Source organism: Entelurus aequoreus, linkage group LG02 (assembly GCF_033978785.1).
Source record: "Entelurus aequoreus isolate RoL-2023_Sb linkage group LG02, RoL_Eaeq_v1.1, whole genome shotgun sequence".
In the NCBI taxonomy this organism is placed as follows: domain Eukaryota; kingdom Metazoa; phylum Chordata; class Actinopteri; order Syngnathiformes; family Syngnathidae; genus Entelurus; species Entelurus aequoreus.
Window position 1 is genome coordinate 46,859,593 of NC_084732.1, and position 15,638 is coordinate 46,875,230.

At 37.7% G+C, this 15,638-nt stretch overlaps 1 protein-coding gene across 2 annotated transcripts in view; it reads left to right on the forward strand.

Moving 5' to 3' along the window:
* The window catches only part of usp10 (ubiquitin specific peptidase 10), a 55,071-nt gene that overhangs the window by 1,098 nt on the left and 38,335 nt on the right, over window positions 1-15,638 (forward strand). The window lies entirely within an intron of this gene.

The window sequence follows — 15,638 nt, forward strand, 5'->3', positions numbered from 1 at the left end:
CGATATTTGAAAATGCCAAATCCCGCTGATTACATTTTTTAATCAAAGAGGAAGAAATACCTGCTTTTGATGGCTTTTATATAGCCGAAAACATGTATATATTATTGTAGAGAACATTTTATTATAGAGGGCTTTTACTGATGTTCATTATAATGCACAAATTATTTAATGTGTCAATGTTAAAAAAAAAGTTAGAAGTACCAATGATTGTCACACACACTAGGTGTGGTGAAATTACCCTCTGCATTTGACCCATCCCCTTGTTCCACCCCCTGGGAGGGGAGCAGTGAGCAGCAGCGGTGGCCGCGCTCGGGAATAATTTTTGGTGATTTAACCCCCAATTCCGACCCTTGATGCTGACTGCTAAGCAATTTTATAGTCTTTGGTATGACTCGGCCGGGGTTTGAACTCACGACCTACCGATCCCTGATGTGATTTAAAGGTGCATTCACATTTTCTTTACTCCATGAAGTTATAACTTTGACCAGACGCTAAGGCAGGGCGATTATGTTGATTGCAATTAATCTCACATTTTCCTTGCAGTGTCAGATGGAAAAAATCAGATTAAAAACAAATCTGATTTGGGCCACTTTGGCCTACAGTGGAAACATAGTCTATGTGACTGTATTGGTTTTGACCAGGAGAATCAACACACCCACTAATTAAATCACAAAATGCATTTTTATATCTAAATATTTTTAATTTAACTAACCAGTGGCCTAGAGCGCCCTGAGATCGGTAGGTCGTGAGTTCAAACCCCGGCCGAGTCATACCAAAGACTATAAAAATGGGACCCATTAGCTCCCTGCTTGGCACTCAGCATCAAGGGTTGGAATTGGGGGTTAAATCACAAAAAATGATTCCTGGGCGCGGCCACAGCTGCTGCTCGCTGCTCACTGCTCCCCTCACCTCCCAAGGGGTGAGGGTGATGGGTCTAATGCAAAGCATAATCTCACCACACCTAGTGTGTGTTTGACAATCATTGGTACTTTAACTTTAATCAGACTTTTTGTTTGTGTCAGCAAAAATTTCAATCCTCTATTATAACACGTACTAGACAAAACTTGTTCCCTGCTGTTGGAGTAACAATCACAATAGCACCGGTATAACAAAATCTCTGTAGACAGACACTTTGTGTTCTTTTTGTTTGTTTTTATTTTACAATACCTCAAATTCAAACTGCACTTTAATGTCCTTTCATTAAATATAAACTACAGTATTTGGGTTTTAAAAAATTTCCACAATGTGGGTCACTGCATGTCGTTTGCCAAAGCACTGGCGAGAAGCACTAATGTATACAAGTAATTAAAGCATACAAATAATAATTTACCATTTGAAAGTGTTGTTTAGTAAATGTTAAGTTGAAATAAAAGTTGTATAGTATTCACTACACCAGTGGTCCCCAACCTTTTTGTAACTGGAGCGATCAACGCTTGAAAACAACCCTTTTGTGCGAATGAGTGTGAATTAGTGTAAATGGGGGAGGGAGGTTTTTTGGATTGGTGCACTAATTGTAAGTGTATCTTGTGTTTTTTATGTTGATTTAATTAAAAAAAAATTATTGTGCAGCCCAGTACCAATCGATCCACGGACCGGTGGTTGGGGGACCACTGCACTACACCCCTGATACTTTTACTGCAGAATGTTTGTGATGACAAGCAAAAAAACTAAAGAACTTTGACAGGAAAAAAGCTGTTCTCTTTACCCCCACAAAACGTACCAAAAAAGCAAAACCGTAGCTCTAAAACCAGGTACAGACCGTAGCGTGGGTTACCTGTACTGTTGCACCTTTAGCACCGTATTTTTCGAAGTATAAGTCGCTCCGGAGTATAAGTCGCTCCGGAGTATAAGTTGCAACGGCCGAAAATGCATAATAAAGAAGGAAAAAAACATATAAGTCGCACTGGAGTATAAGTCGCATTTTTTGGGGTAATTTATTTGATAAAACCCAACACCAAGAATAGACATTTGAAAGGCAATTTAAAATAAATAAAGAATAGTGAACAACCGGCTGAATAAGTGTAAGTTATATGACGCATAAATAACCAACTGAGAACGTGCCTGGTATGTTAATGTAACATATTATGGTAAGAGTCATTCAAATAACTATAACATATAGAACATGCTATACGTTTACCAAATAATCTGTCACTCCTAATCGCTAAATCCGATGAAATCTTATACGTCTAGTCTCTTATGTGAATGAGCTAAATAATATTATTTGATATTTTACTGTAATGTGTTAATAATTTCACACATAAGTCGATCCTGAGTATAAGTCGCACCCCCGGCCAAACTATGAAAATAACTGCGACTTATGCATATGTTCCTTGACTGCACTTAAATGTAGATTATATGTAGAATGTATTTATATTATTTAAATATTATATATTATATATATATTATATTATTTTTAATTATTGTCTATTGTGAACGAACTGTGGTGCTGAATTTCCCCCAGGGATCAATAAAGTACTTTCTATTCTATCTATTAAAGTCAGAAAAATACGGTAAACACAATCGTATGATATGAACAAAATTACATTTGTCAGCTGTTAGCATATATTATTACCTTGATCAAACATGGCAGAAATGTCTGTTACAAGGTACTGCGGTAGTTAACAGTAGGGATGCAACAGTACTCGCTATAATCCACTTTAATAAAAAAAAAAAAAAATCGTAATATTAATTGAGATTGGATGATATGAAAAAAATAATAATTTTGTTCTCATATTGCCCACCTCTATCTTTTCTTATTCAAAACACAGTCTGTACACTAGGGCGAGGCAATATGGTTGAAAACTGTATCAAGATAAAAGTGTTTTATATCGGTCGATATCTATAGGTCATATAAAATATCAGTGTCTATCGAAAATAAGGACCAGGAAAAAAACATATTAAATGTAACCATTTTTATTTTAGTTTGAACCTTCCCCTGATTATAATCCTCTAAGCTATAAAGGCAGAAAGGAAAGAAAATGTCAACAAAACCATGTAAAACGCTCAAATCAATGTAAACAACATTCTAAATAACAAACACTGAACAATAACGTCTTTATATTAAGATGCTAAAATAAGGTATATTTATACATTTCTTAAAGGCCTACTGAAATGAATTTTTTTTATTTAAACGGGGATAGCAGATCTATTCTATGTGTCATACTTGATCATTTCGCGATATTGCCATATTTTTGCTGAAAGGATTTAGTATAGAACAACGACGATAAAGATTGCAACTTTTGGTATCTGATAAAAAAAAGGCTTGCACCTACCGGAAGTAGCGTGACGTAGTCAGTTGAACATATACGCAAAGTTCCCTATTGTTTACAATGATGGCCGCATGAAGTGAGAGAGATTCGGACCGAGAAAGCGACAATTTCCCCATTAATTTGAGCGAGGATGAAAGATTTGTGGATGAGTAAAGTGCAAGTGAAGGACTAGTGGGGAGTTGAAGCTATTCAGATAGGGAAGATGCTGTGAGAGCCGGGGGTGACCTGATATTCAGCTGGGAATGACTACAACAGTAAATAAACACAAGACATATATATACTCTATTAGCCACAACACAACCAGGCTTATATTTAATATGCCACAAATTAATCCTGCATAAAAACACCTGCGTGTTTGTTATGCTAGCTCCTAGCTCCTCTGCTAGCTCCTAGCTCCATAGAACACGCCAATACAATTCAAACACCTGATCAACACACACAATCACTCAGCCCAAAAGACCGTTTACCTAACCCAAGGTTCATAAAGCTTATATATTTTTAAAAAGTTACGTACGTGACGCGCACATACGGTCAAGTTATCGAATGTTTAGCAGCCAAGGCTGCATACTCACGGTACCTGATATTCAGCTGGGAATGACTACAACAGTAAATAAACACAAGACATATATATACTCTATTAGCCACAACACAACCAGGCTTATATTTAATATGCCACAAATTAATCCTGCATAATAACACCTGCGTGTTTGTTATGCTAGCTCCTAGCTCCTCTGCTAGCTCCTAGCTCCATAGAACACGCCAATACAATTCAAACACCCGATCAACACACACAATCACTCAGCCCAAAAGACCGTTCACCTAACCCAAGGTTCATAAAGCTTATATATTTTTAAAAAGTTACGTACGTGACGCGCACTTACGGTACGGTACGTGTTATGCTAGCTCCTAGCTCCTCTGCTAGCTCCTAGCTCCATAGAACACGCCAATACAATTCAAACACATGATCAACACACACAATCACTCAGCCCAAAAGACCGTTCACCTAACCCAAGGTTCATAAAGCTTATATATTTTAAAAAAGTTACGTACATACGCAAAAAAAAGCCAAAGCTGCATACTCACAGTAGCACGTCTGCGTCTTTGTCATCCAAATCAAAGTAATCCTGGTAAGAGTCTGTGTTGTCCCAGTTCTCTACAGGCGTCTGTGTATCCAAATCAAAAGTCCTCCTGGTTAGAGTCTCTGTTATCCGAGTTCTTCCATCTTGACTGCATCTTTCGGGAATGTAAACAAAGAAGCGCCGGCTGTGTACTGTTGTGGCTGACTACGTTCGAAAAATACGTCCATTTCGCACCGACAACTTTCTTCTTTGCTTGCTTGGCTTCCTTCTCCATAATGCAATGAACATGATTGAAACAGATTCACGAACACAGATGTCCAGAATACTGTGGAATTATGAAATGAAAACAGAGCTTTTTCATATCGGCTTCAATGTGGAAGGCATACCCGTGTTCGTCGGGCTACGTCACGCGCATACGTCATCCTCAGAGGCGTTTCGAACCGGAAGTTTAGCGGCAAATTTAAAATGTCACTTTATAAGTTAACCCGGCCGTATTGGCATGTGTTATAATGTTAAGATTTCATCATTGATATATAAACTATCAGACTGCGTGGTCGGTAGTAGTGGGTTTCAGTAGGCCTTTAACAAAGTGTAATAGCTGGAAATATAGTGCAAAGTGTGAAAATGTAAACTTGAGAAAAGCTATTTTATGCAGGTTTAGTGCCAGGAAGTTATGGCTGTTCAACATTTATTTGGTCTGTTATTCTTATTTATGTATGGAAAGGAATATCATTTATACAGTAATTTTTAAATATTATTGGATTAAGTTAGTATTATTTTAATGCAGCACATTTGTTATATTTTGTCATTTGTTTTATTTTTACAGCCCTGCACTTTAGTTCCTACCAGTTTTCGTATATCCGAATAGGGAACAAACGAGGGTAGAACAAAGAAGCGTTAAACACGTCTCAGGGCTACAGTTTGTTTAAAAAAAACACTGTCTATATATTGGGGGTGTGCATATCCACCTTAAAGGGGAACTGCACTTTTTTTGTATTCTAAATATTAAATAAATGCGATCAAAAGTTAGTTTACAATGGAGCCTATGGGAGCCGCGCAATTCCATCTACAAAGCCTTTAACATCCAAACACCTCCATTGAGGTTTGATATACAGTATTTTCCGCACTATAAGACGCACCTAAAAACCTCCAATTTTCTCAAAAGCTGACAGTGCGCCTTATAATCCGGTGCGCCTTATATATGGACCAATATTGAGCCACAACAGGTCTCGCAACTACGGGATGCATAACGTAACCCCAGCCTCTACTGTAGCGTCTATTCTATGCGCCTTATAATGCAGTGCGCCTTATAATGCGGTGCGCCTTATATATGAACAAAGTTTTAAAACAGGCCATTCATTGAAGGTGCGCCTTATAATCTGGTGCGCCTTATAGTGCGGAAAATACGGTACATGATGTAAGTATATACAGGTAAAAGCCAGTAAATTAGAATATTTTGAAAAACTTGATTTATTTCAGTAATTGCATTCAAAAGGTGTAACTTGTACATTATATTTATTCATTGCACACAGACTGATGCATTCAAATGTTTATTTCATTTAATTTTGATGATTTGAAGTGGCAACAAATGAAAATCCAAAATTCCGTGTGTCACAAAATTAGAATATTACTTAAGGCTAATACAAAAAAGGGATTTTTAGAAATGTTGGCCAACTGAAAAGTATGAAAATGAAAAATATGAGCATGTACAATACTCAATACTTGGTTGGAGCTCCTTTTGCCTCAATTACTGCGTTAATGCGGCGTGGCATGGAGTCGATGAGTTTCTGGCACTGCTCAGGTGTTATGAGAGCCCAGGTTGCTCTTATAGTGGCCTTCAACTCTTCTGCGTTTTTGGGTCTGGCATTCTGCATCTTCCTTTTCACAATACCCCACAGATTTTCTATGGGGCTAAGGTCAGGGGAGTTGGCGGGCCAATTTAGAACAGAAATACCATGGTCCGTAAACCAGGCACGGGTAGATTTTGCGCTGTGTGCAGGCGCCAAGTCCTGTTGGAACTTGAAATCTCCATCTCCATAGAGCAGGTCAGCAGCAGGAAGCATGAAGTGCTCTAAAACTTGCTGGTAGACGGCTGCGTTGACCCTGGAAAAAAGAGCTGGACTGCTGCTGAGTGGTCCAAAGTCATGTTTTCTGACGAAAGCAAATTTTGCATTTCCTTTGGAAATCGAGGTCCCAGAGTCTGGAGGAAGACAGGAGAGGCACAGGATCCACGTTGCCTGAAGTCTAGTGTAAAGTTTCCACCATCAGTGATGGTTTGGGGTGCCATGTCATCTGCTGGTGTCGGTCCACTCTGTTTCCTGAGATCCAGGGTCAACGCAGCCGTCTACCAGCAAGTTTTAGAGCACTTCATGCTTCCTGCTGCTGACCTGCTCTATGGAGATGGAGATTTCAAGTTCCAACAGGACTTGGCGCCTGCACACAGCGCAAAATCTACCCGTGCCTGGTTTACGGACCATGGTACTTCTGTTCTAAATTGGCCCGCCAACTCCCCTGACCTTAGCCCCATAGAAAATCTGTGGGGTATTGTGAAAAGGAAGATGCAGAATGCCAGACCCAAAAACGCAGAAGAGTTGAAGGCCACTATAAGAGCAACCTGGGCTCTCATAACACCTGAGCAGTGCCAGAAACTCATCGACTCCATGCCACGCCGCATTAACGCAGTAATTGAGGCAAAAGGAGCTCCAACCAAGTATTGAGTATTGTACATGCTCATATTTTTCATTTTCATACTTTTCAGTTGGCCAACATTTCTAAAAATCCCTTTTTTGTATTAGCCTTAAGTAATATTCTAATTTTGTGACACACGGAATTTTGGATTTTCATTTGTTGCCACTTCAAATCATCAAAATTAAATGAAATAAACATTTGAATGCATCAGTCTGTGTGCAATGAATAAATATAATGTACAAGTTACACCTTTTGAATGCAATTACTGAAATAAATCAAGTTTTTCAAAATATTCTAATTTACTGGCTTTTACCTGTATGTTAGGTAGTAACGGGCACATTTGTAATAACATTTAATATTTAAATATTTTTCTAATTTTAAGCGTAAGCGGCATATTAATTTAAAAAACACATCAGGACTTTCGCTTCCTTTTTTTTATCACTGATTACTATTCACTGCAGACTTCATGAGAGCCAACAAACATAGTGAAACATCACTTACTGTACAATGTATGCTGTCATTAGGATGCCGACTGCTAGGATGTTTATATACTCCCATTTAGATGAAGAATGACTCATAATCTTTGCGAAAATGCGGGGTGTGGGGGCAGAGTTGAGGAAACCAGGCGTCTTTTCGTGTCATTCTGGTGATTTTTAGGTCCTAAATGGCTGTCAAAGTGTACCAACTTGTCGGAATACCTACTCAGACTTCTTTTGTCCAGGTGAGATGCATGATTTGTGATCTAGAATAAACTTACAGGAGCAAGGAAGCGAGGATATAGCAGACCACTCAATGATGTAAACCCAGGGACACACACTAGTGATCATGGCACAGCTATAAATAGTTTGCCTGCATTAGCGCTTATAATAACAATATCACTTATACTTGGTTAATATTCAAGTCACGAAATAAATGTAAATGGAGTATTTTTGGCGGTTTTTGAATGGCTATTTTTTGGATTTTATGGGCGAAATAGTAGAGCTCCCATTAGCTGCGCTGTAAGCAGATTTTTTAAAACATTTACCGGGTATTTAATATTTACATTTTAATATTTAACATTTAAAAAAATTAATCCGTCATATCTTTCATAATGATTGTGAACGATAGGCAAAAGTGCAGATTCTCTTTAAATGTGCTCAAACTTTTTTTAAAGTACTTATACTAAAATCTTTAAACAAGTTCTATTAAAAAACACATTCAAAATGATTTCCTTTTGTAGATGAAACATTGTCGATAAGAACACTGTTTCATTACCTCAAGTACAAATTGAATGTGCATACGAAAGCAACACAAACATTATAAAGAAAGTAATATGGCAGAAACAAAATAACATAAAGATAAATGTGAACATTTAGCAAGATAGCACATGATGGTCATTAAACATAACTGCACTTTTTGTCCATATAGATACAAATAGTGTTCATATATGAGATCTAGTCTTATACATAGGGCTGCATGATTATGGCCAAAATAATAATGACTAATTACGATTATTCATTATGGTAGGTAAAACAGTGTAATCATGTAATTTGTAATGTCTAATATCAAAGGCTATAGATACACGTTATTTATATTTTTAAAGGTCTTTTTGTTCATTATTAGCATCAACGTGTCAGCTTTTTTCATTACATGATGCCAATATCTTTATAACATTTTTAAAGACAGCAGATTTTTTTCAAGTTACTATGTACAATTGACATGTTCTATATGTATGTGCATACTGTATCGGGAGAGATCCATTAGGAGTTTGAGCAGAAATATGTTGTATAGAAATTAACTATACACCATTAAACATTAACAGAATGCTATGTCACATTAATGTTTTCTAAAGTAATAACTTTGTGATATGAAAAACCCCCACAAGTAATGTAAAAAAAACATTGTGTTTACTAGAGATGTCTAATAATATAGGACTGCCGATATTTTCGGCCTATAAATGCTTTAAAATGTAATATCGGAAATTATCGGTATCTGTTTCAAAAAGTTAAATTTATGACTTTTTAAAACACCGCCGTACGGAGTGGTACACAGACGTAGGGAGAAGTACAGAGTGCCAATAAACCTTAAAGGCACTGCCTTTGCGTGCCGGCCCAATCACATAATATCTACGGCTTTTCACACACACGTGAACGCCATGCATACTTGCTCAACAGCCATACAGGTCACACTGAGGGTGGCCGTATAAACAACTTTAACACTGTTACAAATATGCGCCACACTGTGAACCCACACCAAACAAGAATGACAAACACATTTCGGGAGAACATCCGCACCGTAAAACTACAGAACAAATACCCAGAACCCCTTGCAGCACTAAATCTTCCGGGACGCTACAATATACCCCCCTCCCCCCGACTACCCCTCCCCCCGCCCCCCAACCCCGCCCACCTCATTATCCTCATGCTCTCTCTCTCTAAGGGAGAGCATGTCCCAAATTCCAAGCTGCTGTTTTGAGGCATGTTAAAAAAAATAATGCACTTTGTGACTTCAATAATAAATATGGCAGTGCCTTGTTGGCAATTTTTTCCATAACTTGAGTTGATTTATTTTGGAAAACCTTGTGACATTGTTTAATGCATCCAGCGGGGCATCACAACAAAATTAGGCATAATAATGTGTTAATTCCACGACTGTATATATCTGTATCGGTTGATATCGGAATCTGTAATTAAGAGTTGGACAATATCGGATATCGGCAAAAAAGCCATTATCGGACATCTCTAGTGTTTACTTTTTGATATCAATATACAGTGGAACCTCGATCTACGAACTTAATTGGTTTTTGAACATAGTTCGCCGACCGAAACGTACGGCAAGTGAAACAGATTTCTCTATAAGAAACAATGTAAACATGCATAATTGGTTCTAGCCTTGACAAAAGTCCCCATTTTGTATTATAAAATGCTCACTTTGAAGACATTATAATGTGTATGTATACTGTATATGTATCAAAATAACATAACAAGTGGGTAATGTCTCAACAATTTTTAAAAAACCTTTTTTGAATTCAAACATCACAACAGCAGCCAGATTACCTGTCAATGTGTCCACACACACACACACACACACGCATACACAAAGTCCCATTTGGTGCACTTCAAAATGTTACCAAACATTATTGCTACAATAAAAAACTAAAAGAGGAAATGTATTTTACTTTGTGATTTTGAATATTTGTGACATTTGTTGAACAGTCTGGGATAAAGTAAACAAGCATAGCGTCACCTTCCACATGTTCCAGCCACTGGTAGCGTTGGTATAAACCAGCAGTGTGAGGCGGTCCTCCATTGACTTTTTGTGTTTTGGTGTTCCGGCGAAAAATATCCCTCTGGCATATTTTTCCTAAAAAGTCTGGCTTTAGTTTCACAGTTAAAAAGAAATGTAGAAATCTCCCCTCGTGAATAAAATCCAAGTTGAGGAGTCATCGTTGTCCGAGTGGTCTCGCCGCATCAGCGGGCATGCTGCACCCGACGCTGTGAATAACTGCTGCTCTTTTGAAACTTTCCCAAACACCCACGGCTCGCCTTAAATTGTTCTTTGTGCTGGTTGCAAGCATGGTAACTTCTAAACATCAAGTCGCCAAGTAAATGGCAAGCCTTTTCTCAAATGATAGCCTCGGGAATGCTATCGCCGGCTAGCTGCTTCTCATTTAGCGACAACTTTTCCACCTTCCCTTGCACGTGTTTCCCATCCTTGCGAAGTTATTTAACTCTTTTGGCAAAGTCCGCAACCATATACACCTCCTTTTTGATAATGATAGCAATTGTGGACTTGTTTTTGCCACACATGTGAGCCAATCTTTGTTCGTTGGCGGCACTGCTAGGCTAGTACTCAGAGTAAAACATAAACAAGATGTGACATGCTTATATTTCTCCTCTTTTGTTAAGAATTGTTGAACATTCTTGTGCAGTAAGTTATAGTTGGCTTTGTACATAATTCTAGCTGTTTACAAAGGTACCAAGTCGTTGAATTTCAATATTTTTGATTGAATAAAGGGTGTGTATGTTCTCTAACATTATGTATTAATTGATCTTAGTAAATAAAGCTTATATTTGTAGTTGTTTCCCCATACTTCTGCACAATAACTCGGATATGGTAACACTAGCAAGCAGTAGAGAATATGGAGAGATTTTTGGTCCAGAACATATTTTGCTTCATTCATTATTGTTGTGTTCCTTGCTACTTGGTTGTATATTTTTTACATGAGCTTTCCAGTTAATTTTATACTCTATTATCACACCCAAAAATCTTTTATTTGACCCTTTCAATGTCTACTCCGTCTATTTGTATTGGTGTTTGACTTTCCCTTCTACTGTTAACCAAATAGCATTATTTTAGTTTAACTGAGATTCAAAGATGTTCTGTTTTTGTCAAACCATCTTTTTATTTTGTTCATTTCTTCTGTTATTTGTATTAGCTTCTGTGTGTTCTTTCCTGAACAAAACACAGTTGTATCATCTGCAAATAATACTAACTTTATGTCCTTTGTAACTTTACAAATGTTGTTGATATAAAGATTGAACAATTTTGGTCCCAGTATTGATCTCTAAGTACGCTACAAGATATTTTCAGCTCTTTAGACGTGTGTTCGCTTATCCTCATGACTTGCTTACTGTTGGTTAAGTACCTCCTTACCCAGTTCAAGACCAACCCTCTAATGCCGTCCTGTTCTAATTTGTTAATTAAGATATAGTGATTGATTGTGCCAAATGCTTTTGTTAAATCCATAAACACTGCAGCAGTACATTTTTTGCTATCTATTGCATTGGTAATCTCTTCCGTTATTTGGATTAATGCCATTGATGTTGAAATGTTGGCTCCGACTAGGTCTGACTAATCTAAGTCTATGAGCACGAACTGATGAAGCCTACTCGAATGAGCGGCGAAATGTCTTCCAAGACAAACCAAGCAGTCCAGTTGCAAACAATTGAACGCCCTGAGATGTTAGCTGAAGAATTGAACATAGTTAGTTTTTTTCTTTAAAGATTTTCTTTTATTAATTTCAAGGCTTTTTCTTTTTTTTTCTTATCTCCACACCTCTTAAGTTAGGCTCCTATTATGCAGAACCTACTTGTCTTACTTGTTGGTACCTGGTTTTTTTGTCTTTGGGATCCCCATCAGTCACGGAAATGTTAAATCAAGGCATGGTTGAGATATTTAGTTACGTCAACGAATATTTCCATTTATGGGTTAGTTTATGGGCCAAACTATATTGGGATATGAGTTTTGATCAATATCGCCCAGCTCTACACTTGTGTTGGCTACTGTGCTAGCACAGTTTAGGGATGTTCTGTGTTTGAGTTTTGCAGTAGGCCTTATGATGGCATTGTGTTTACATGTATGAGGGCACATATGTACCTTGTTTGATTGTTAATAATCTATTGTGATATTTAAGAAATTTCCTATTGCTACAAAAAATGTTCTGTGCTACAAAACAATTCTGTGCTACTAATTTTATTCATCTAGTAACACTGGTGCTACTAGTAAAAAAGCTAAGCGTACAACGTTGCATATGCCTTGCTGTTGCTTCCTGCAGGGTGGCGGGAGTACTGCATATAGGGCTGGGGGATATATCGAATATACTCGATATATCGAATATACTCGATATATGGCAGGTTTGTCTCTGCGATATAGAAAATGACTATATCGTGATATTCGAGTATACGTTGTCACACAGTTGCTTTTAGCTGCGGGCATTACACTACAGGCCTTTCTCACTCTTTCTTGTCTCTCCGTCTCACAGACATAAAACAAGCGCACCTTGTTACATACGTCACATACTGTCGCGTGTGCAACGTCATACACCCTCACGGAGCAGAGAGGTAGAGACATGGCTAACGTTGGCTGTGATGCTAGCGGAGCGGTGCTAGTGGTAATACGAGAGAAAGAAGGTGCAAATCTGGTAACAAATGAAGGAAGAATTAATTCCCAAGAAAAACAGCACAGGGTCCATCGTCTGGTGGTGGTTTGGCTTCAAGCGGGAAGATGTTGAACAGACAACCGTAATATGTCAAGTATGCAACAAAAGCGTTGCTACAAAAAGTAGCAGCACTGCTAATTTGTAGCATCATTTGAAAAGTCACCCGCTAGAGAATGAAGAGTGCTTGAAACTCCGCATGTCAACATCTCCGGCCGGTGCCACATCAACAAAATGCCAAAGCAACCATTTCCAGATCAACACCGTATGGAAAAAATAGTCAACAACAAAAGGAGATAACGTCCGCAGTAACCTACCACATAGCGAAGGACATACACTATTTGATTTCCTATTATGCAGCTCATTTTTATTTGACAGTTATTGAAATATCTTGTGTGACATCATGCACAAAAGTGCACTTTAATTGTTTTAAAATATTGTAGTGGCATTCTGTACAAAAAGTGCACTTTAATTTAGTGTTGTTTTGATATGTCATCTTAGTGAATCATGCACAAAAGTGCACTCATAGCTTGTTTTAAAATGTCTGACAATCTTGCACTTTCTGTTTTGGAAATGGCATGAATGTTTGTGCCACTGCTTAATAACTGTTTAATAAATACCGTTTTGGTAAATTGACTTAGTTGGGATTTCCCTTTCTGCATGAAAGTTTAAAATGAGCATATATTAATAGTTCTGTTGTATAGCATCTATTTGCATCACCCTAATTCCTTGTGGTCTAAATAACATTTAATGATGGTGCTTTGGTCAATATATTGCCTAGATTTTGTTTTGCAGACCATCTGCGAGCCACTTTCTGTCTCTTCAGAATGCGCCTCCAGTAAAGGTGGGGGAAATCATTTATTTTTAGATGCATCGCAATTTGGACATGGACAATTATAGAATCGATTAGTGGACGCCAATAATCCATAGTCAATTTATTTATAATAAATAAAGTACTGCAAACGGTTATACAATTTGGCTGACGGCAGGGAGCCACCTCACCGAGAGATCCGACCAGCTCCTGTAAATGTGGGAATTAATTTAACTGTTTCTTATTCCTAATGAATTGGGTTTTTTTAAGTTGCAAGTGATAAACGTTTATTTAGTGGAACTAAAATAATTAAAGATGCATTAATAATCTTTTTTAATTGAAGCATAGCTCCTGAGTCGTAATCAAATCGTGAGGTGCCCAAAGATTCCCACCTCTAGTCTCCAGCCCATCATCCATGTTGTTTTTGTGCGCTTCCATATCAAATCTACTGGCAGATATAAGTTAGAACTATATGTTACTTTTTATTAGAAATAGCAGCAGTGGAGAATTTTTTCATGCGTGTGCATGTACAAGCTAGTTGGCCCCACAACAAGAGGATAGATAAAAAGAAGAAACTTGTTGACTACAAGTTTGGAGTACAGGTTGAATAAAAATGGTGGACTCGCGTGAACCTCTACCATATTTGGAGATATTCACTGACGTAACTAAGGCAAAATACGTCACTAAAGTCTCAAATACCAAACGACTCGTTTGGAGCAAGTTTGGAAGAAGACACGGTTGTTTTAGAAATACCTCCGCCATGCCTCCATGGTTTGATTTCAGGTCTTTGGGACCTATTGGGATCCCAAATATACAAAAACAGGTACAAACAGTTGAAAAAAGTTGGTTTTGCATAATGGGACCCCTTTAAATGCGGAATATCAGTCATTTTCAAAAGTGTGACTGAATGATGTCATTGCCTGGCGAAGGAAAGTTTGTCTTCGGCCAACGATGTGATTTGATACGATTCGATACACTTAGATTTGGACTTTAATAATTAAAGGGGAATTGCACTTCTTTTGGAATTTTCACAATCATTATGAGAGGCAAAAACACATATTTTTTTCAGGTGTAAGCGTATTTTTATATTTCCAACAAACATTGCGAGGGAAAATTGGAAGTCTTGCGATTGTGTGAAAAAATTTGTAAAATTCAAATGCTCAGAGAGTTGGTGAATCAGCGACTAACTGCGGCTGTTGAGGAAATATTTGTATTATTCGAAAGAACGATAGCAGAATACGTGGAGGAACTTTCTCGAACAAAAGAGGAGAAGGAGCGACAACAAGTTGTGTTACACGGAACAGATGATGCAATTGTTGATGACTGAAGTGCTGATATCAACCAAACCTAACCCCCTCGTCCCAACCCCCTCCTCATCCCACCCCCGGATTGCAAATAATGTAAATAATTCAATGTATATACTCTGATGATTAACTTGTGTGATGACTGTATTATGATGATAGTATATATTTGTACCATGAATTGATTAACGTGGACCCCGACTTAAACAAGTTGAAAAACGTATTCGGGTGTTACCATTTAGTGGTCAATTGTACGGAATATGTACTGTACTGTGCAATCTACTAATAAAAAAAAAGTTTCAATCAAATTGTTGCACCCCTTTAATTTGGGTAAAACAAAAACTTATTTTTCTATCCATACCTTTATTAATTCACTTTTCTTTTTTTCCCAATACTTTTTGACAGCGACAGCCTTACTTTAAGTTTGACATGTCCAGTGTTTCCCATAAACTGCCAAGATACCTGTGGTGGTGGGGGCGTGGCTATGGGTGTGGTCACCATGACATCATCAAGTAATTTGCATAATTTACTACAATAATATGATTTTCTCTAAAAAGGTTCAAAACATTTATA